Here is a 22,191-nt window from a genome sequence, read left to right as displayed (position 1 = left end):
TCCCTGTTGGTGTGATCCCTGTTGGTCTGATGCATTCTGAAACATAAGATGAGTCTTTTTCTAAGATGGAGTTACAGATGTCAAGGGTGCTCTATAAACAGCACCATTCAGTCCTTCAATATTTTTCACAGGTACATCTGTAACCTACCAATAGACCTCACTGCTAACAGTCTCCTCCCCTGTCCAATCCATACCTCAGCCATAAAGTTCTTTCTAGAATACTGATTAATCATGCCATTTGTCTGCTTTTTGGAGAAAGTTAGAACTTCTGAGAATGGATTTCAAAGCTTTTGAGCCCAACCTGATTTTCCAAGCTCACCTCAGTTTATCACTCCCTGCCTACCATACCAAACTCTGCCCATCTCAGAAAGTATAGGAACTTTCGAAGAAGTGTTTCTGATGGAATAGTCTAAACAGTATGCACATTTTGCCAAGCTGTGTGTGTGGTACCACTGTAAATTTTATAATGACACTATATTTTCCAACCATTTGTTTTTCATCGAAGTATTTCTGATTGTTTTAGTAATAGCAATTTTTTTCACAGTAATTTGTTTTATAAGCATCAGGTAGTATCAAATCTCCCTCATGCAAACACATTATCATCTCTTTAATATGTGCAGCCCTGACTGCATCCTCCACCCCTTCTCCTTTCAGGAGAAACTGTACTTTGTGGTTTCACTCTTATTTTATTTGTTTAAAATGTCCCATCCTGTTAAGCAAAGGATTATTCCTCCAAATGACCTGTATCTTTTCTTACTTTTCTCTTTTTTTTTTTTTTGCACATGATGTTATCTCTACTTGAAAATTCCTTGATATCTGTCTTCACTGAGCTAAATCCTACAGACATTCAAGGTTCACCCCAGACATTACTCCCTCTTCAAAGGTTTCCCTCTTGATATTCCTAACACATCACCTCACATGTGAGTAGAAAGTTGAATTTATTAGGTTGGTGCCAACGTTTGCACCAACCTAATACTTAATCTCCTCATTACTACCACTAACAGAGTCTCAAAAAGGAAGACACATCTATATCAAAAGTCTAGAAGTAAAAGTTTTGGAGTTAAATGATCTGCTTTTGCCTGGGCGCGGTGACTCACACCTGTAATCCCAGCACTTTCGGAGGCCGAGGTGGGCGGATCATGAAGTCAGGAGATCAAGACCATCCTGGCTACCATGGTGAAACCCAGTCTCTTCTAAAAATACAAAAAATTAGCCAGGCATGGTAGCGGGCGCCTGTAGTACCAGCTACTCGGGAGGCTGAGGCAGGAGAATGGCATGAACCCCGGACGCGGAGCTTACAGTGAGCCAAGATGGCACCACTGCACTCCAGCCTGGGTGAGAGAATGACACTCCATCTCACAAAAAAAAAAAAAAAAAAAGATCTGCTTTTGTTCGCAATTTACAAATCACTCAAATTTCAATCTACTCTCTTTCTCTTTTGCATTCCCATTGCCCTTTGTAAATACTCTCTTGAAACATTTAACACATTCCTTGTCTCTCACCATACATAAAATCAGGTGGTATGTGTTAATTCATTTCTGACTTTTTCAGGCCCTAATAATCATTAAAAACAATTAAAGAAGATGAGAAGGAAGGAAGGAAGGAGGAAGGAAGGAAGGAAGGAAGGAAGGAAGGAAGGAAGGAAGGAAGGAAGGAAGGAGGGAGGGAGGGAGGGAGGAAGGAAGGAAGGAAGGAAGGAAGGAGGAAGGAGGGAGGGAGGGAGGGAGGAAGGAAGGAAGGAAGGAAGGAAGGAAGGAAGGAAGGAAATCATTCTATTCAGATTTCTAATAGCCTGTCTATCTAAACTTTGAGTTGAGGCCATGTATGATCCAAGAGGAAAAAGAAGCAACGTGGATAGCTTAAGCTAAAATTAAATTCCTATAAAAGGTGAAAGTTTACACCTTTTTTTTTTAGGTGGAAGCTTGATTAGACCACTAGAAAAACAAAAGAATTAAATTACTTCTTTCTCTTCCAATAATCGTGTTTATTACATTGCAGCAAACTTTTGTATATGGAATTGCTTTTTAAAAGCAGGAAACCTGCTTCTCTGTGAACACTGGTTTGTAGCTCCTTGTTCATTTTCTTGACTAAAAACTCAATTCTATAAATTGTTTCAGTAGTTCAATAAACGAGTGCTAAATTGTGAGCTCCCTAAGGATAATCACTGTGTCTTATTCAGTAATGTTTCCCAGGAGCCTCACTAATACCAGGAAGGCAAGTTTGCCTACATTTACTCAAGAATATATTGTTGTTAATTCTCTAAAGACCAATGGAGTATGTGTTCTCTCAGTGTCCATCCACATGGCAAAACTGTGTGAAGAATAACAATCAGACAGACCTCAAATTTGCTCATTTGATGATTTATCTTGTTTGATGAAAGGCACGATAGCCTAAGAAAACTCTCTCTTCTCAGATACTATTTGCCTCAGATCAATAATATGCAGAAAATACCATGATAGGACAAATGAAAATTGTCTCGACTGCAACTAGAGCACAAAGGGGAAAAAGATGTAACAATGTAAATTTCAAGAAAGCAGTCTCAGTTAAAAGCATTGCTCTCAGAAGTCTTTTTTGGTGCCTCTGCAGATGATCCTATTAGATTCTAGCAATTGCTAGGATTGAAGTACTCCGAAGTGAGATAGAATGCTTCGGAAACACAGACTAGATGGCCTATGATTCGTTAACTTTATTAAACAGCACTGTATTTCCTGAACAAACAAAAGAGTACACTGGTATGTTCCTGAACTTTTTAAAGTTTTGCAGTTGATGGGGTTCAGGACACACTAACCCAGGATGTGGCATCTTGACATTTGAGAAAATAGTAGAAACATGAAGGTCACTCTCACCTTCCCCTTGCCCCATCTCCTCTGAGCAGGCCATAAAATGTAGAAATAATTCTCTGACCTCTCCTGTAGCAGAGAATAAACTCAGCTGACTTTCCCGTGAAGCAGGTCATAAAATCCTGTTTCCTGAGGTGCCTTCCTTGTACCTGGAGGGAACGAATGTTCTTATCTCTGAAATCAGAGGGACACAGAGAAGAATCTGAACAAACAGGCCTTGCTAAGATGGGGTTTGTTACCATTAGATCATACCTCGTTTGTCCAATCACACTTCTGCACAACTCTCCACTCTTCCTCCTACCTGAGCATAAAAATATACGGGTTTCCCTGTTTCTTTGGGTCTTCATTTCTTTTTTTATTTATTTATTTTTTTTTTTTGAGTCGGAGTCTTGCTCTGTCACCCAGGCTGGAGTGCAATGACACGATCTCGGCTCACTGCAAGCTCCGCCTCCTGGGTTCAAGAGATTCACCTGTCTCAACCTCCTGAGTAGCTAGGATTACAGGCATGCACCACCACTCCCAGCTAAGTTTTGTATTTTTATTAGAGACGGGGGTTTCACCATGTTGGCCAGGATGGTCTCGAACTTCTGACCTCAAGTGATCAACCTGCCTCTGCCTCCCAAAGTGCTGGGATTACAGGCGTGAGCCACTGCACCCCGTGCATCTTCATTTCTGAAGGCTCCCATGTCGGGCAAAACTTATATTAAATAGATTTGTTTTTCTCTTGTTAATCTATCTTTTGTTACAGGTGCCTTAGCTGGGAACATTGAAACAGGTAAGGAAAAGATTAACACCTTTTCTCCTTTGCACATTTCACTTCATTAGAGTACACCAGGCTCCAAGTCTCTCTTACTTCTTGCTTTCTTACCGCACGCCTAGCTTTAATTCAAATTTAGTTTAAATGGTTAATTGCCTTAGAAGCCTGGTAAATTAGTTTTTATGTTAACTAAACACCAAATGTGAGTAAATCACTCTGCTAGATGCTTTACATAGTCTACCCAATTTTCCCTTAAACAACTTCCCAAGGCTTATGGTTTTTTTCCTATTTATTCTTAGGAAAACTAAGAGTCAAGTGATCAAGTAACCATCAAGGAAACATTCATAATCTTTCCATTGGACCAGATCTATCTCCATGTTTATTCAACACACAGTGGCTTCAAATGGTATCCTCTTTATAAAACTTGCTCAAATTAGGGATTCTTACCCTCCTTCCCCATCTCCACCCAGAACTCCAAGGTATGAGAGCAATCTGGCTCATCCCTTCAATCTCCCAGGTGAACCAGCATCAAAAGAATTCCTAGCAAGAACAACTTGGCGTAGTGAAAAACGTGCCAGTTGAGGAATTAGATGTTCTGGGCTCCACTCACCTGACCGGCTGTGTTACCTCTGCCTGATGATTTAACTGCTCTTAGCCTTATGTTCCTTATCTTTAACTGAGGTTAACCATCTAGTTACATACAGCATTTCAGTTTGAGTTATAATGGAATCTCTAAGAGAATAGGTATATGTTGTAAGTATTCTTTAAATTAACATTTAATCCATAAGCTGCAAATTAGGGATATTGCCCACACTTTTTAATTTAATTTAATTTTACTATTTTTTGAGATAGGGTCTCACACTGTCACTCAGGCTGAGTTTCCGCGACACAGTCATGGCTCACTGCCGCTGTGACCTCCTGGGCTCAAGCAATCCTCTTACCTCTCAGCCTCCTCAATAGCTGGGGCTACAGGCACATGCCACCATGCCTGGCTAATTTCTGTATTTTTAGTAGAGATTTGGTTTCACAATGTGGCCTAGGCTGGTCTCGAACTCCTGGGCTCAAGCGATCTACCTGCCTCAGCCTCCCAAGGTGCTGGGATAACAGGCATGAGTCACAGTTCCCAGCTGCTCACAACTTTAAAAAAGAAAACTTAATGTCTCAACTACATTCTAATGTCATATGGATTATGTTCCAACAAATTCTTTTTTTCAAAGAAAACAATTATTTAAAAAATCATTAACATGTTTGTTTATTATTTGACATTTAAAATGTGCTGTTTTTATATTGAAATAACTCTATCCAAAGTGTACCAAAAGAGAATGGATTCCCTAAGATGGTCAAGTGCAGCAGCATTTTAGCTATCAGACAATAATAAATTGGGAATGACAGATAGTGCTGACCATGGTGCATTCCATAGTGAGAATGGTAAGGACTTAGCAGTTTCCCATTAAATTAATGAGAACCCTCAGCCTTTTTGGCTAGCAGGATTAAGCAACATAACGGAGACATCTGAATACCTTTCTACCACCCTGGGTATGAAAGGCAATATTGAAAGGACAATCAATTCAGTTAAGTGTTTGGCTTTTCACCCAGGTAACCCCTAGATCGGGCTGTTATTCCACTATTCTCTCATTTTGGCTTTCAAGATCAGCAGCTGCTAAAATGGCGTTTTTGAAGTATTTTAGGTTGTTTACACCCTTGTTTCCTGAATCAATAAGAAATAAAAAGACCAGGAATCCCTCCAGGTCCCTAAAACTGTCCAATAAAGGTGTGCTCTTAATTTGGATTTATAAGTAGGGTTTTCATTTTATGGTCTGCTTGCTTTTTATAATCAGCAACTCTTCAGTCTGCTGTCTAAAAGGAGGCATAGCAAATAGTTAAAAATTCAAATGAAAAAGACTAGAATCTAACTGTGGATTTTTCCTCTTCTGTGAGGCAGGATGTGAAAAATCAAAGTATTGGATTAGGAATTAGGTGAGTAGTGCCACTAAAAACCTGTGCAGCCTGGAAAAATCCAGTCTCTCAAAGCCTCAGTCTCTCCATTGGTAATCAGTTTGACAGGATGGTGGCTACGTTTTTCAGCATTTCTAACTATACTACTCTCTTTAAAAACAAAGACTGATATGGAGAATGAGTAGGTAACAGAGCACAAATATTCCCAAGAAGATATATGCCCAAGAAAATGAATCCTCTCTTGGGCATATATCTTCTTCTGTAAATGGGAATCTATTCACAGATTCTATTTATTTATTTTTCTTGAGACAGAGTCTCACCCTGTCTCTCATGCTGGAGTGTAGTGATGCGATCTTGGGATCTTGGCTCATTGCAACCTCCGCCTCCTGGATTTAAGCAATTCTTGTGCCTCAGCTTCTTGAGTACCTGAGAATTTAAGTGTGTGCCACCACACCCGGCTACTTTTTGTGTAGAGATGGAGTTTCACCGTGTTGGCCAGGCTGGTCTCACACTCCTGACCTCATGTGGTCCACCCACCTCGGCCTCCTAGAGTGCCAGGATTACAGGCGTGAGCCACCACGCCCGCCCGGCCTATTTACAGATTTATACCATCTATTTTTCTACTATTGAACACACAAATTCTAATCCATGGAAATTCCATTTATATATTGAAGAGTAAGCACACAGAACATTGTTCACATTGCTACTGTTAGTATTCTTTACCGGGACTTATAACATCACCTGTTAGGTCAACATTGATCCACCAGTCAACACAATTTGTTTGTATTTTTGCTTTCTTTAATCCATAATTTAATTATCTTAACCCCCCTGGGAAAAATCCGTAGACATCACTTTGAAGGAGTTTATTTCTCATAATCTTTTAAAACATAGGTCATGAAGTGACTGTGTTTCCATTTAGAGGATTAATCCTCTATGTGTTTTCTAATTCCTTAGGCTGACTAGTGTTGTCATCTCAACACCCATTAACATCTTACCCAGAGAATGGAAGCTTAAAGAAAGCTGTTGAAGATTTAAGATAATCTGTAAGTTTGGAAAGAAGTTTTTTTTTATTTATTGTATTTGTTTATTTATTTGAGACAAGAGTCTCGCTCTGTCACCCAGGCTGGAGTGCAGTGATGAGATCTTGGCTCACTGCAACCTCTGTCTACCGAGTTCAAGTGATTCTCATGCCTCAGCCTCTGGAGTAGCTGGGATTACAAGCGTGTCCCACCACACCTGGCTAATTTTTGTATTTTTATTAAAGACGAGGTTTCACTGTGTTGGCCTGACCTCAAGTGATCCACCCACCTCGGCCTCCCAAAGTGCTGGGATTACAGGCCTGAGCCACTGTGCCTGGCCAAAGGTTTTAAAACTGTAAAGACCTGTAACATCAACCTTTACATAGAGAAACACTATTGGGTTTCTAGTGGGGTTACTAGATCTGTATGTTTCACAGACTTCTGAGAGAGCTCAAGCCCCAGGAAAATAATGAAATCAAACTTTAGTGTCCAAAATTTCTTAGTAGTTTTTTATGAAAGTCTGCAAGGAAAAGAAATAGCGACATTGAGCACTTACTATTTGACAAGTACTTTCTGTATATTAGCTTGCTTTATCTTATCTTAGCCCTAAAAGTGCCATGAGTCCTGGTTCACATATAAGGAAACCAAGGCTTAGCAATGTAAGGATTCTTCCTTTGACTCTTTCTATCTATGACAGGTAGTCAACAGCAAAATCAGTATTCCAACACTAGTCTATAAAGCTCTAAAATTGATGTTTTCACTCTGTCACTGCTTCTCTTGCAAAACCTATTAGATATTCCCTTTATTTCTGCCCTTCATGCTTCTTTCACTCGATTGACTGATTGATTGATTAAGACAGGGTTTTGCTCCCATCACCCAGGCTAGAGTGCAGTGGCGCGATCTCAGCTCACTAGAACCTCCACCTCCCCAGTTCAAACACTCCTGTCTCAGCCTCCAGAGTAACTGGGAATACAGGCACAGCCCACTATGCCCTGCTGATTTTTATATTTTTAGTTGAGATGGGGTTTCACCATGTTGGCCAGGCTGGTCTTGAACCCCCGACCTCAAGTGATCTGCCCACCTTGGCCCCACAAAGTACTAGGATTACAGGTGTGAGCCACAGCGCCTGATCCCTCTCTCCATCTTTAAACTCAAGGCGAAGACTTTTTAGTTAAATTTTCTTCCATCTACCAAGTTTCTGGTAATAAAATAGTTTTTGTTTTATTAGAGTTAGCATTTATTGAGAACTATATGGCCTAAACTGCACTGTAGGGTTTGGCACTATAAGAACAGCATTTACAGATTTGAAAACAAAGGCTAAAAAGATTTAGTAATTGCCTATGATGAAATTGTTGGTGAGTTCTGAAGAAAAAAATTCAATCCCTTATCCATGTAACTATTGAGTGTGCTGTTAGCCACTATTTAAAAATCTAAGCCTCAGGAAGAAAATATATATTAAAATTTCTTTTATTTCAAGTAGGGGAGATTTAATTAAATTTGTATTTTCCAAAGAGAATTGATTGCCTATCTCTATTCTGAAAATTCTCTTCAGCCTTTTGCTTTTTGAAAAACGATTTGCACTATGCCTAAGAAAAACAAGAACCAAACAAAATGCCACTGCTATTATGGTATACCAGTGCCATCTAATGGCCACTAAGGTGAACAAATTGCAAATGTTTCATGACTGAAAATGACCAATGTACAATTATTAAAATACGGAGAGGCAAGGCTGAATTTGAAGGGAAATGCTAGAGTAGTGTAATTTGATTTTATTACTTACTGTGGATCTGAGCCATCCCAACAGTAAATACACAGTTTTAGCTCTTCCTGTGTGTGTCATGAAGTGAACATTAGTGTTAGAGGCCTTTAAACAATGAATTGTACAAAGCAAACACACCATGTGCAGTTGGGAATTTTGCTTTAAATTTTGTAAACTTTTTGGGTAAGCACAATTTTGGGTCGCATCTATATATTTCAAAAACATTTTGGAATTAGCTGTGTGAATGCCGTGCTGGGCTTGGTGACTGATACATACACTGAGCAAAACCAACTGGTGTTTTGGTCCATAGAGGCATGGAAGGTACTACCATATACAGCATTTTGGATTTGTATTGCATGTAGATTAATGTAACACTTCATTTTTCATTTGTTTTGTTTGTAAATTTGTTCAAACACTTCTTTATTTGTTAGCTTATTTAAACCACTTGTGCCAGAGATGCCTGTCCATTTTGGCATGGAGAAACTAGAGATTTTGGATTCAGGTATGTTTAGAACCATGAGTTGGAGGACATTCGGTTACTCATTTAGCAAATATTTATTGAGTTTTGGTGAGGTGTTGCACACAGAGTAAGCATGACATACTCTTCTTCCCTTCAAAGTAACTGTAGAAGTATGAAGTAACTATAGAAAGCAGAAACACAGATAGGCAAACACAAGACAAAATATGGCTAATGGGATTGAGGACATGTTACCACAACATGTGAGACCTTGGCTTTTGAGAAAACAGCAGAAGCAGAAAGGTCACTCTCACTTTCCCATCACACTTTTCTCCTAAAGCAGGCTACAAAACCCAGCGAGTTTACTCTTTGACCTTCTCTAGACCCTCATTTCAGAGGCATCCTCCCTATACCAGGAGGAGAGAAACAGGGACACAGAAAAGAATCTGCACAAGCAGAACTTGCTAAATCCCCCCTCCCCCAGTTTATTATCACTAGATTATGCCCTCTGTCCAATCACAATTCTTGACAACTGTTCACTCTTAATCAAACTGAAGCATTAAAATACACAAGCTTACCTGTTTGCAGGATCTTCAAATTTCTGAAGCCTCCTATCTTACATAAAATTTATATTAAATAAATTTAAATCCTACTCAAACTATTCCTAAAAATAGTTGAAGAGGGAATATTTCCAAACTCACTCTATGAGGCTGGTATTACCCTGATATCAAAACCAGACAAAGACACAACAAAAAAAAGAAAACTACAGGTCAATATCTCTGATGTATATTGATGCAAAAATCCTCAACAAAATTCCAGCAAACTAAATTCAACAATACATTAGAATGATTATTTATCATGACCAAGTGGCAAAAAACTGGGTATAGAATGAACATACCTCAACATAATAAAAGCCACATATGACAGACCCACAGCTAGTATCATACTGAATGGGGAAAAACTGAAAGCCTTTTCTCTAAGATCTGGAACACGGCATGGATGCCCACTGTCACTACTGTTATTCTTCATAATACTGGAAGTCCTAGCCAGAGCATTCAGACAAGAGAAAGATGTAAAAGGCTCCAAATTAGAAAGGAAGAAATCAGATTATCCTTGTTTGCAAATGATATCATCTTATGTTTGGAAATACCTAAAGATTTCACAAGAAAGCTATAAGAACTGTTAAATTTACTGATAAATTCAGTAAAGTTGCAGGTTATAAAATCAACGTATGAAAATCAGTAGCATTTCTATATTCCAACAGTGAACAATGTGAGAAAGAAATAAAAAGGTAATCCCACTTACAATAGCAATACATGAAATTAGATACCCAGGAATTAACCAAATAAGTGAAAGATCTGTATAATGAAAACTATAAAACACTGATGAAGGAAATTGAAGAGGACACCAAAAAATGGAAAAATATTCCATGTTCATGGATTGGAAGAATCAATATTGTTAAAATGTCCCTACTACACAAAGCAATATACAGATTCAATGCAATCTCTGTCAAAATACCAATGACATTCATCACAGAAAAAAAAAATCCTAACAATTATACGGAACCAGAAAAGATCCAGAATAGCCAAAGAAATCCTGAGTAAAAACAACAAAACTGGAGGAATCACATTGCCTGACTTCAAACTATACTACAGAGCTATAGTAACCAAAATGGCATGATACTGACATAAAGACAGACACATAGACCAATGAGAAAAGAGAGCCCAGAAACAAGACATGCCTACAGTGAATATATTTTTGACAAAGGTGCCAAGAACGTACATTGGGGAAAAGACAGTCTCTTCAATAAATGGTGCTGGGAAAACTTGATGTACAGGTGCAGAAGAATGAAACTAGGTCCCTATCTCCAACCGTATACAAAAATCAAATCAAAATGGATTAAAGACTTAAGTCTAACACCTCAAACTATAAAACTGCTACAAGAAAACATTGGGGAAATTCTCCAGGACATTGATCTAAGCAAAGATTTCTTGAGCAATAACCCACAAACAGGGACAACCAAAGCAAAAACGGATGAGTAGGATGACATCAAGTTAAAAAGCTCCTACATAGCAGAAGATACAATCAACAAAGTGAAGAGAAACCCACAGAATGGGAGAAAATATTTGCAAACTACAACTAACTACTCACCTGAGAAGGGATTAATAATCAGAATACATAAGGAGCTCAAACAACTCTATAGGAAAAAAAATCTAATATTCCAATCAAAAGATGGGCAAAAAGTCTGAATAGACATTACCCAAAATAAGACATACAAATAGAAAACAGATATATGAAAAGGTGCTCAACATCAATGATCATCAGCTATATGCCAAAAAAAAAAACACCTTACAATGAGATACCATCTCATCATCGTCAAAATGGCTTATAAGCAAAAGACAGGCAATAATAAATGCTTGCGAGGATGTGGAGAAAAGGGAACCCCCTTGTACGCTGTTGGTGGGAGTGTAAATTTGTACAACCACTATAGAGAAGAGTTTGGAGGTTCCTCAAAAAACTAAAAATTGAGCTACCATATGATCCAGCAATCCCACTGCTGGGTATATACCCAAAAGAGAGGAAATCTCTCTATTAAAGAGATACCTGCACACCTATGTTTGTCGTGGCACTGTTTACAATAGCTAAGACTAGGAAGCAACTTAAATGCCCATCAAAGGATAAATGGATAAAGAAAATGTGAAACATATACACAATGGAGTACTATTCAGCCATAATAAAGAATGAGATCCAGTCATTTGCAACACCATGATGGAACCGAAGATCATTATGTTAAGTGAGATAAGCCAGGCACAGAAAGAAAAACATCACATGTTCTCACTTATTTGTGGGATCTAAACATCAAAACAGCTGAACTCATGGACATAGCAATTTGAAGGGTGGTTACCAGAGGCTAAGAGCAGTAGCACAGTAGCAGGGGATTTGAAGGGAGGTGGTGATGGTTAATAAGTATAAAAAAAATAGAAAGAATAAATAAGACCTACTATTTGATAGCATAATAGAGTAACTATAGTCAATAATAATTCTATATTTTTAAATAACTTTTAAATAACTTTAAAGAATGTAATTGGATTGTTTGTAACTCAGACAATTGAGAGGATTCTCCCTGATGTGCTTATTTCACATTGCATGCCTGTATCGAAACATCTCATGTACCCCAAAAATATGTACACCTACTATATACCCACAAAATTTTTTAAGTAAAATTTAAAAAAAATTAAATCGTATACTTTTTTTTGGTTAATCTGTCTTTTGTTATCAGGGTCTTGGCCATGAACCTAAGATGAGAAGGAAAGATATTTCTCTTCCCCTACATGGCATTGCAAGGAATGAGTGAAGAACAATGTCTCCTTGCATATAAGTGCGTCTCTAGAAGTCAGCAAGCACCTCACACATGGTAAACACCCAAATGTTCCTGGATGAATGAATAAAGTAGCATTAATTGAGTTAAACGTGGGTGTTATAAGACACCTAACCACAATTCGAGAGGTTGTCTGAGTACAAGACTGGGCTAAGGCATGTTTAGGCATAAGCAGCCATGAGAGTCAGTGGAGCAGCGTGTTTCAGACAGATCGCAGGGATCTTTTTTCTCTCTTTTTTTCTTTTTCTTTTCTTTTTTTTTTTTTTTTTTTGAGACAGAGTCGCGCTCAGTCACCCAAGCTGGAGTGGCTCGATCTTGCTCACTGCAAGCTCCACCTCCTGGGTTCACGCCCTTCTCCTGCCTCAGCCTCCCGAGTAGCTGGGACTACAACACCCGCCACCACCCCCGGCTAATTTTTTTTTTTTTTTTTTTTTTTTTTTTTTAGTAGAGATGGGGTTTCACCCTGTTAGCCAGGATTGTCGAGATCTCCTGAACTTGTGATCCACCCTCCTCGGGCTCCCAAAGTGTTGGAATTACAGGCATGAGCCACCACGCCCGGCCTTTTTTTTTCATTTAGAAATCTGTTTTTTGTTCTTTGTTTTCATAGGTTATTGGGGAACAGGTAGTGTTTGGTTATATGATTAAGTTCTTTAGTGGTGATTTGTGAGATTTTGGTGCACCCATCACCTGAGCAGTATACACAGCACACAATTTGTAATCTTTTATCCCTTACCCCCTTTCCATCCTTTCCCCTGAGTCCCCTGTGGCATTCTTATGCCTTTGCATCCTCATAGCTTAGCTCCCACTTATGAGTGAGAACATGTGATGTTTGGTTTTCCATTCCTGAGTTACCTCACTTAGAATAATAGTCTCCAATCTCACTCAGGCCACTGCAAATGCCATTAATTCATTCCTTTTTATCGCTGAGTAGTATTCTATTGTGTGTGTGTGTGTGTGTGTGTGTCTGTGTGTGTGTGTATGTATACATATGCCACAGTTTATTTATCCGTTCATTGATTGATGGGCATTTGGGTCAGTTCCACGTTTTGCAATTGCGAATTGTGCTGCTATAAACATGCATGTGCAAGTATCTTTATCTTTTTTGAAAAATGATTTCTTTTTCCTCTGGGTAGATACCCAGTAGTGGGATTGCTGGATCAAATGGTAGTTCTACTTTTATTTCTTTAAGAAATCTCTACACTGTTTTCCATAGTGGTTGTACTAGTTTATGTTCCCACCAGCAGTGTAGAAGTGTTCCCAGTTCACCACATCCAGGCCAACATCTATTATTTTTTGATTTTTTGTTTATGACCATTCTTGCAGGAGTAAGGTGGTATTGCATTGTGGTTTTGATTTGCATTTTCCTGATCATAAGTGATATTGAGCATTTTTTCATATGTTTGTTAGTTATTTGTATATCTTCTTTTGAGAATTGTCTATTCATGTCCTTAGCCCACTTTTTGATGGGATTGTTTGTTTCTTTCCTTGCTAATTTGTTTGAGTTCATTGTAGATTCTGGATATTAGTCCTTTGTTAGATGTATAGATTGTGAAGATGTTCTCCCACTCTGTGAGTTGTCTATTTACTCTGCTGAGTTTTCCAAATACAGTCAGCTGATCTTTGACAAAGCAAACAAAAACATAAAGTGGGAAAGGACACCCTATTCAATAAATGGTGCTGGGATAATCGGCAAGCCACATGTAGGAGAATGATGCTGGATCCTCATCTCTCACCTTATACAAAAATGAACTCAAGATGGATCTAGGACTTAAATCTAAGACCTGAAACTATGAAAATTCTAGAAGATAACATTGGAAAAACCCTTCTGGACATTGGCCTAGGCAAGGATTTCATGACCAAGAACCCAAAAGCAAATGTAATAAAAACAAAGGTAAATAGCTGGGACTTAATTAAACTAAAGAGCTTTTACATGGCAAAAGGAGATCTGGTTTTTAAACCTTTGTCAGTGCATCTATGATTCTAATCCTGAGTGTCATTACTTATATCTTAAGTAAATCTCTTCGTTTAAGAATGAGGAATGTGATAGTTAATTTTATGTGTTAATTTGACTGGGTCATAGGGTACCCAGATATCTGGTCAAACATTATTCTGGGTGTTTATATGAAGATGTTTTTGGATGAGATTAACATTTAAATCAGTAGAAATGAAATAAAGCAGATTATCCTCCATAATGTGGGAGGGCCTCATCCAATCAGTTGAAGGACTAAATAGAACAAAAGTCTGATCCTTACTCAGGTGAGAGCAAATTCTCCTGACAGGCAGCCTTCTCACTGTCATGTTGGCTCTTCTTTCCAATTAGCCTCTGCTTTTCTAATTGCTTAGCAAGGTTGTGCAAGGGATTGCTCAAAAATGTGCATCTCTTCAGAGGCCTAGGCTTGGAACCATCAGCTTGTCACTCCCGCCACATTTAATTTGCCAAAACGTTCTGAGGCTAGCCTAGTTTCAGAGGAGAGGAGATGGACACCACCTCTTGAGAAGAAATTTAAAGTCACATTGTGAAGAACTGGGAATGATTTTTGCAATGAGCCTACCACATTTATCTGCCATCTTCATGAATTTTGCAAAAATTCCTTTACCAACTCTTTAACATTCTATTTATTCATGAGGTCTACATTACCATAATCATATATGAAATTGTGGGTTTAAAGTTAAAACTTTTTATGTTCATTAGAAGTCATAACTATTAAAAATTGAGAAAAAAAAACTTATCCACATACTTAAATAAGGTAGAGTTCAGAAGTTTCTACGAGATTCAGAGATTGATGGAAATTCTCTAACATGCTGTGAGAGAGTAAAAATGATCTCTCTAACAAGTGCTAGAGTCCCTATTGTGTCCATAGCACTAGAATAAATGCAAGGGAAAGGACTAAGAACTTAAAACCTGTTTTAGGAGAGTTTGCAACGCAGAGTGGCCAACAGAATCATCTTGCCCACCACTACACTAGCCAACCCATAAGGAATGTAAACCCTATGCCGATCATACAAAGAATAAGTAAAATAATATTTGGAAAAGGAGGTGATCAAGTGGAAAGGACGGATAGAAGAAGGAATCATGGACTGAATTTGCTTCAAGCTAGACCTTCAAATACGGGTAGGAGAAGAATAGATAACCTTAAGGTAGGGAGGCTTTTTAAACTGGAAAGAAGCCCTAGCTAGAGGCTCAAAGACAGTAAATAAAGAACCACAGTTAGAAGTCAGTAAAATTAGATATAAAATGTTAAAACCAACATTATTCACATTATGGTGTGTAAATGACATCATATAATACTTAGTTTTGGTCATCAACATAGTGGTCATTATGCACATCTGAATTTAAGAGAGATAGGAAATATATAAAGAGTTGAGAAATGGGGACGAATTCTACTTCTGGCAAGGTGGGGCTGCATACTTTGAACCAATATTCCTACTAAAGACAAGGTGAAAACATGGACATTTTGTCAAAGCCATTAGCCTAATGACACCAAAAAGCTCAGAAAATGGTGAGAAATTATCAGGTGAAGATCCAAAGGAAGATTAAAGTGCAGAAAAGTGAATCCAGCTGAGAGGGTAATTTTTCCCTTGGGACCATTAGCTGCTCAGGACCTGGCCAGCACTTTTGACAGCGTCTCAGGGATAAAGACACCAAAGGTGGCATCTAGGCCCACATTTTAAGCTTGGGGCCCTAAAGACTACATTCTGAATCAACCTCAAGTAGCACTGCCCTCACACAGACTGCAGCCCAGCTTCAAAGCAGCTAAATCTCTGAAATTGAGTTAAGGTGTTCTAAGGCTACTAGCAATTTAGAAATTTTGTTTTTCACCCTGCTTCCGGTTCCTTTCAGCTAAGTTTTCCTTCTACTGGACACAGATGGAATCTCAATGAGAAAAGATATTCATGAGACTATTAAGGAAAATATAAAATGACGTACCATGTGTGTTGCAAAGGGGAATTTTATTTATTATGCTAAGGAATTTAGAGGAGCTTTGTTATTTTAAAAAATAAGAAAATTAAAAGTTAAACTTTTTTATTGGTGGCCAACCAAGGACCATTCATATATTTGGCTGTCTTTTGAGATCTCCTTTACTTGAAAATCCATTTAGAAGGCTTTTCTAATGTGCTATGTGTGGAAATCGGTTGCAAGATTTAGAAGAAAAATAATTCTGAGTGACATGTTAATTATCAAGTCAAAGCTGAGAGAACTAAATCCAGTTTCTGAAGAAATGATACAGTTAGCCTTGTACCACTGGCTCTGATGGAGTTTGATTTTTGTGAGGTACAGATGTTTTCAGTTTTTGATACATAGTCTCAAGATATAACTAAAAGTAGGCTTTGGTGCTATTTTTGGAGGTGTATAATCTGCTACTCTACTTAAAATGTTTTGGTATATCTTCCTGTTTCATTCATTTCTCTGAGTCCTAATATGTCAGAGCAAGACGTCCTCCTTCTTTCATTTTGGGGGACCCAATTTTTATTTCTGTAACTTTAATTATCACTTGTCTACTCTCTTCTTTACAGTATTTTTACATGTGGGCCACTGTGTTAGGTGACTAAGCAAAGCCTGAGCCACCAGATACTGACTTGCAGGAAAAAAATGAACTTAATGTACTCCAGTAAATCCAGTGTTAAAATTTGCCACGGCCAAGTCTTATAGTACAACATATTAAACAGGAATCTGTGTCTAAGATATTCAAAATTATTTTAAATTTTTAGTAAAATCAGCAGAGCATAACCATGAAATAAAAAAATGGAAGCAATTATAACCACATCATAAACAAAATGTTCTCTTCTTCCAAACCTTCCATGGTAATTAATATTATGTGTCATCTTAGCTAGATTATGGTGCCCAGTTGGTTGGTAAAACCCTAGTCTACACGTTGCTGTACAGTATTTTTTAGATGTGATTAACATCTACAATTGGCTGACTTTAAGTAAAGCAGATGACACTCCATAATGTGAGTGGGCCTCATCCAATCAGTTGAACACCTTGAGAGTAGAGACTGAGTTTTCCCAAAGTAGAAGAATTCTGTCTCCAGATTGTCACATGGAAATTCTGCCTCAGTTTCCACCCTTCAGACTCAAGAATGCAATATCAACTCTTATCTGAAATCTGAGTCCAGTTTTTCCGCCTGCCCCATGAATTTCAGGCTCGCCAGTCCCAATAATTGAGTCAATTCTTTAAAATAGATCTCTCTCTCTCTCTCAATCTCTCTCTCTCTGTCTCGTGTGTGTGTGTGTGTGTGTGTATGTTTTCCTGGAGAACCCTAATTCTTACACCTTCCAAGGAAGGAATCAGTTTCCAATGGTTATTTGTAACATTCCATGTAAATATCTGAATGCATCTTACATACATGTAGAGTGGTATTTTTAATATTGCCTTAGCATTTTGTTTAAAACCAAATAGATAGTAGCCACTTATAACCCTTTTATTATGTATAGCAGTTTTAACAGTTTCCAGGAGGTTATGTTCTTTTGACCCTCCGAGGTTTCTTCCCATAGTTTCACCCTATTTTTCCTTTCATTCTAATCCTTAAAGAGCATGAAAGCTTATTCTTTTCCTCCCTGAGTAAATAAAAGCAATATAGTTATGTCATCTTGTGGCCCTTTGTGGATTATAGGCCAATTTTTTTTTCCTTTCATGAAAACAACTATTGGCACAAAACTATTTAAACAACTATTATTTAAATCTATGGGAAAAAATACTGCTGATTTTTATAAAACAGTTGCCAGAGAATTATGATTAAGGGCAATTTACGAAAGGCATGAGTGTTAGGGCCATTGCTAAGGACAACAACTAGTTGGGAGGAAACAAAAATAATTTCTTACAAAAGAAAAGTGAGTTAGGAATGGAGAAGTCTAGAAGATAAGTGTTTGATGAGCATATGAAGACTAATTTTGACATTTTCATTCTCAGCTCTCTCTTCTTGTAAGTAGGAGAAAAGACTTCAGTTTCAGACAATCAAATGGAAAAATTCTAAAAGGTACATTTAAGAATTTCTTAATCTTTTCTCATAATCTAATCAGACTGACTATATCACAAATAGTTTTCATGGAAAAGAAAAAAAGTGTAAGCAGCTAAGGGAAGGAGATAGAGGAAACAAAAAAAGAACAGTTGATAAAATATCCAAAGTTGCATAATACATTAAACTTAAAATTTTTCAAATGTCTTTATATAGTCACTTGGAGATGATGATTAACTGTATTAGTTTCTTCAAAACACACTTGGGAAGGTTTTAACGAAGTTATATAAGTACCAGTGTTCACAGTATGGGAGGAGAATTTTATCTTAGCAACTGGTATTAGTGATCTAAAAATGTTTCACCCGTGTATGAGCACCCTAAAATCTGTTCTTACACACACCCTCCAGATTTTTTCCAATATAAATTGGCAAGTCTTTTATTCTTTTTATGTATATGACATCAACCAAACTTGCAAGTTTTTAATTTGTAGTTTATTCCCTTTGCTATACTGACACCTAACTCTAGTGACAGGTGTGGTCAAAGTAGGGATAAGGAGAGACGTGTGGGTAATGGGCTGTTTCTTTAAGGAAGTCACTATGGTGAGGTGGTAACAAAATAATCCTCAAGCAATGGAGAAAGAACTCTCAGACAAGAAAAAAAAAACTGCTTTTCAGGGTAGCAGATGCTTCGTGGAAGGTGGGCGAAAACCACCTATAGATCCGATTTCTGGTTCTTGAATTTAGATATTTGGGTTTAAAATTCCCTCCCTTTACACCATCTAATTAATTCTACTAGAAAGAGTCATGCCACCGTACAGGTCTTCCATTTTTGCTACCAAACTTCAGTGGCAACAATGCTGTCTCCCGAACTTTGTTCCCAAGGGCACACAAGATGACATAATTAGCAGTATACAGGATGACTTAATTAGCAGTTTTCCAAACTGTTTGTCATGGATTGCTCAATTCCAAAACCAAAATATTAGAGTACTTCAACTAGATGCATTCAGACCAGATAACCAATCCCATTTTCTCCATATTTTCCCAGGGATATTTAGTTTGTGTCTATCTGCTTTGCTTTCTGCATCAATTAAGACGTTGTTTTGCAGTCAGCAACAGAAACATACTGTGGATAGCTTAAATACATACACTTTAAGGATATCAGGAGCTCACTATATTAATAGAAGGCTTGTCTGAAGCGGCATCTCTTAGCATCTCATCTGGCCCAGATGTGGGCACTGCTGTTGAGAATGAATTGCTATCATTCTTGTATGCACCACGAAGCAAAGATTCCAAACCATGTATGGAAAATCCAGTTGAGAGAACTAAATCATCGTAACTGCTTGGCCGCCAGGCTGTTCCTTATCCTCTTTGCCTTTTGCAGTGGGAAATAAGATACTGCCTTCCAAAAGGAATTATCACGGTGGGAAATTACCTGCAAATAGGACACCACGCCAGCTCAAAATACAAGTGGGTACTGAAGTTCCTTATCCTTAGACGTTGTTATCCTTATTCTCAGCATAATCTTCACCATTGACTAAAATGCTCTCTAATGTAGATAACTTGTATTTGCCTCCTAGAGAACTCTGAACTGCTGCCACCCTGAACATGTCTTGGCTTCTTTTCTCCCCCTAGCAAGGATCAAAAGCAAGTTTTTTTTTCATTGTAATTGTTCAGTCATCGTCGATCTATTAACCTGTGTTGATTTGCAAGGCGGGCAGCCAAATGACTGTCACAAGAACAAAAGCCAAGTCTCCTTTGATTGTAGAATCATCAGTAATATTTATTCACTTGTCTCTGGCATGAGACAATTACTTTTCCACTACAGAGAGGCCGTTTAAATTGAACTTGTATTTCCTGCTTCCCAGGCATTTTGAGTAGGAGGAGGGCAGACCTCCTCACCATCTAATGCAATTGTTTTGCATCATCTTAATTTGAGCGGAGCCTGACATTCCTGAATTCCTGATTGCATGCCAAGCTGTGGGGTGTGGCAAACAGCTCAGTTGTTTTAATTCCAGAAACTGAGTGATGACATTTTGCTAAGCTTCTGTCACATACGCCCTCACGAAGGGTGGGAAAATTTTGAACTCTGGGCTTCAGTTTATGTGTTATGTTTAGTAAGTCTGTAAGTAACTAAAGCACCTTTGTTTACTTGGTTTTGACATTTGGAGAATGAAGTTTTCTCACCACAAGATAGAATACCAAGTGAATCTTGTTCTTCACGTGTTTCTGATAAAGATGAAGAAACAAATGATTGAGAAGTTAAATGATAATAAAAAAATGTGGTAAATACCAAATGAATAGTATAGGCAGAAAAAGGAATAAGAAAGAACTTTGGTGACGGTCATGGCAGTGGGAATGGTGGGTTATCCCTTTCCCACAATTCTGCATCACAGAAAACAGGTTTAATTTTTTCTATGTTCAGAAAAGATCAACCAAAAAAAACTCTTTTAACTTGCACTACTACTAGGTAAATATTTCTGCCTCCATTCCCCTAGAAGAAGATACTAATGCATAAACTTATTCCACTACTACCCCAAATAACTGTTCAAACCCAAAGTAAAGACTTGGACCCCAAGCCTGTATCTGGTACATGTGATCCCTAGGTTGCCAGCCTTAAATATGTATAACTTTGCATTGAACCCAAGGTTAGATCTTGTGGGGGGTGGGGGCGGAAATCTTTGAGTTGCTATGTCCAAGGGAAAATGTCTATGAATGTGACCTGGGGCATCATGTCCTTTTGCCCAGACCCTGAGAGGACCTGCATCTGTTTTCAGACCAACTTCCTTCTGGAACTTAATATCCGTATAAAATGGATGATTTTAGGGGACTGCCTGTGGCTTAGGCAGAATTGTAGAGTCAAACAGAGAAAGAAATCATCTTTTTAATAAACTGGTGCTGCAGGATTTTCCATTTTAAACTCCAGTTACCCTTCCTATATCCCTCCTGAATTGGTTTTACAAGTTTAAAAGAACAGACAGTGAAGTCCTGTCAGACTGGTTCACACAAACTCCACAGCACCTGACAGGTTTGAAAAACACTAACATTTGAGTATTCCCAAGTGTAACACACTATCTGCACATATTCTGGGTATATGAGTATGGAAAGGAAGGGACTTCTCCAAAATATTTTACAAACCCTGAATTCCTCTAATGGGGTTAGAAACTCCTTTCTTAAATCACAACTTCATAAAAAAAACTTCTGGAATCCTACAATATAGTATCACCTCTAAATTTTTTCTGTCAAATCCACAGTACAATAAAGACTTCATAAATAAAATTTATAAATAAAACTTATAAATAAAATTTATAAGTAAAACATAAAATTTATAAATAAAACTTATAAATAAAATTTATAAATAAAACTTATAAATAAAATTTATTTATAAATACATAAACTACACTTGATCTTAGCCAAAAGGCCGAGAAGCGATATAAATACATAAACTTATATATAAAATTTATTTATAAATACATAAACTTAATTTATAAATACATAAACTTAATTTATAAATACATAAACTTATAAATAAAATTTCTAAATAAAATTTATTAATAAATTTATAAATAAAATTTATTAATAAAATTTATAAATAAAATTTATTAATAAAATTTATAAATAAAATTTATTAATAAAATTTATAAATAAAATTTATTAATAAAATTTATAAATAAAATTTATTAATAAAATTTATAAATAAAATTTATTAATAAAATTTATAAATAAAATTTATTAATAAAATTTATAAATAAAATTTATTAATAAAATTTATAAATAAAATTTATTAATAAAATTTATAAATAAAATTTATTAATAAAATTTATAAATAAAATTTATTAATAAAATTTATAAATAAAATTTATTTATAAATAAAATAAAATTTATAAGTAAAACTTGTTTATTCATAAATAAAATAAATTAAAGAGTAGATGGGAATACAGGCCCAGATAATTTTTTCTTTTTGGTAGAGACGCGGTTTCACCATGTTGGTCAGGCTGGTTTTGAACTTTTGACCTCAAGTGATCTGCCTGCCTCAGCCTCCCAAAGTGCTGGGATTACAGGTGTGAGACA

The 22,191-nt window shown here is 37.1% G+C and overlaps 1 long non-coding RNA gene and 1 pseudogene across 1 annotated transcript in view; both read right to left on the bottom strand.

Moving 5' to 3' along the window:
* Positions 1–22,191, bottom strand: part of LOC129482844 (uncharacterized) — a 59,904-nt gene that overhangs the window by 16,881 nt on the left and 20,832 nt on the right. The gene's annotated exons all lie outside the window — the stretch shown is intronic.
* Positions 21,481–21,553, bottom strand: LOC134736859 (uncharacterized; annotated as a pseudogene).

This window comes from Symphalangus syndactylus, chromosome 5 (assembly GCF_028878055.3).
Source record: "Symphalangus syndactylus isolate Jambi chromosome 5, NHGRI_mSymSyn1-v2.1_pri, whole genome shotgun sequence".
Classification (NCBI taxonomy): domain Eukaryota; kingdom Metazoa; phylum Chordata; class Mammalia; order Primates; family Hylobatidae; genus Symphalangus; species Symphalangus syndactylus.
This window is presented reverse-complemented; position numbering and strand designations above follow the sequence as displayed.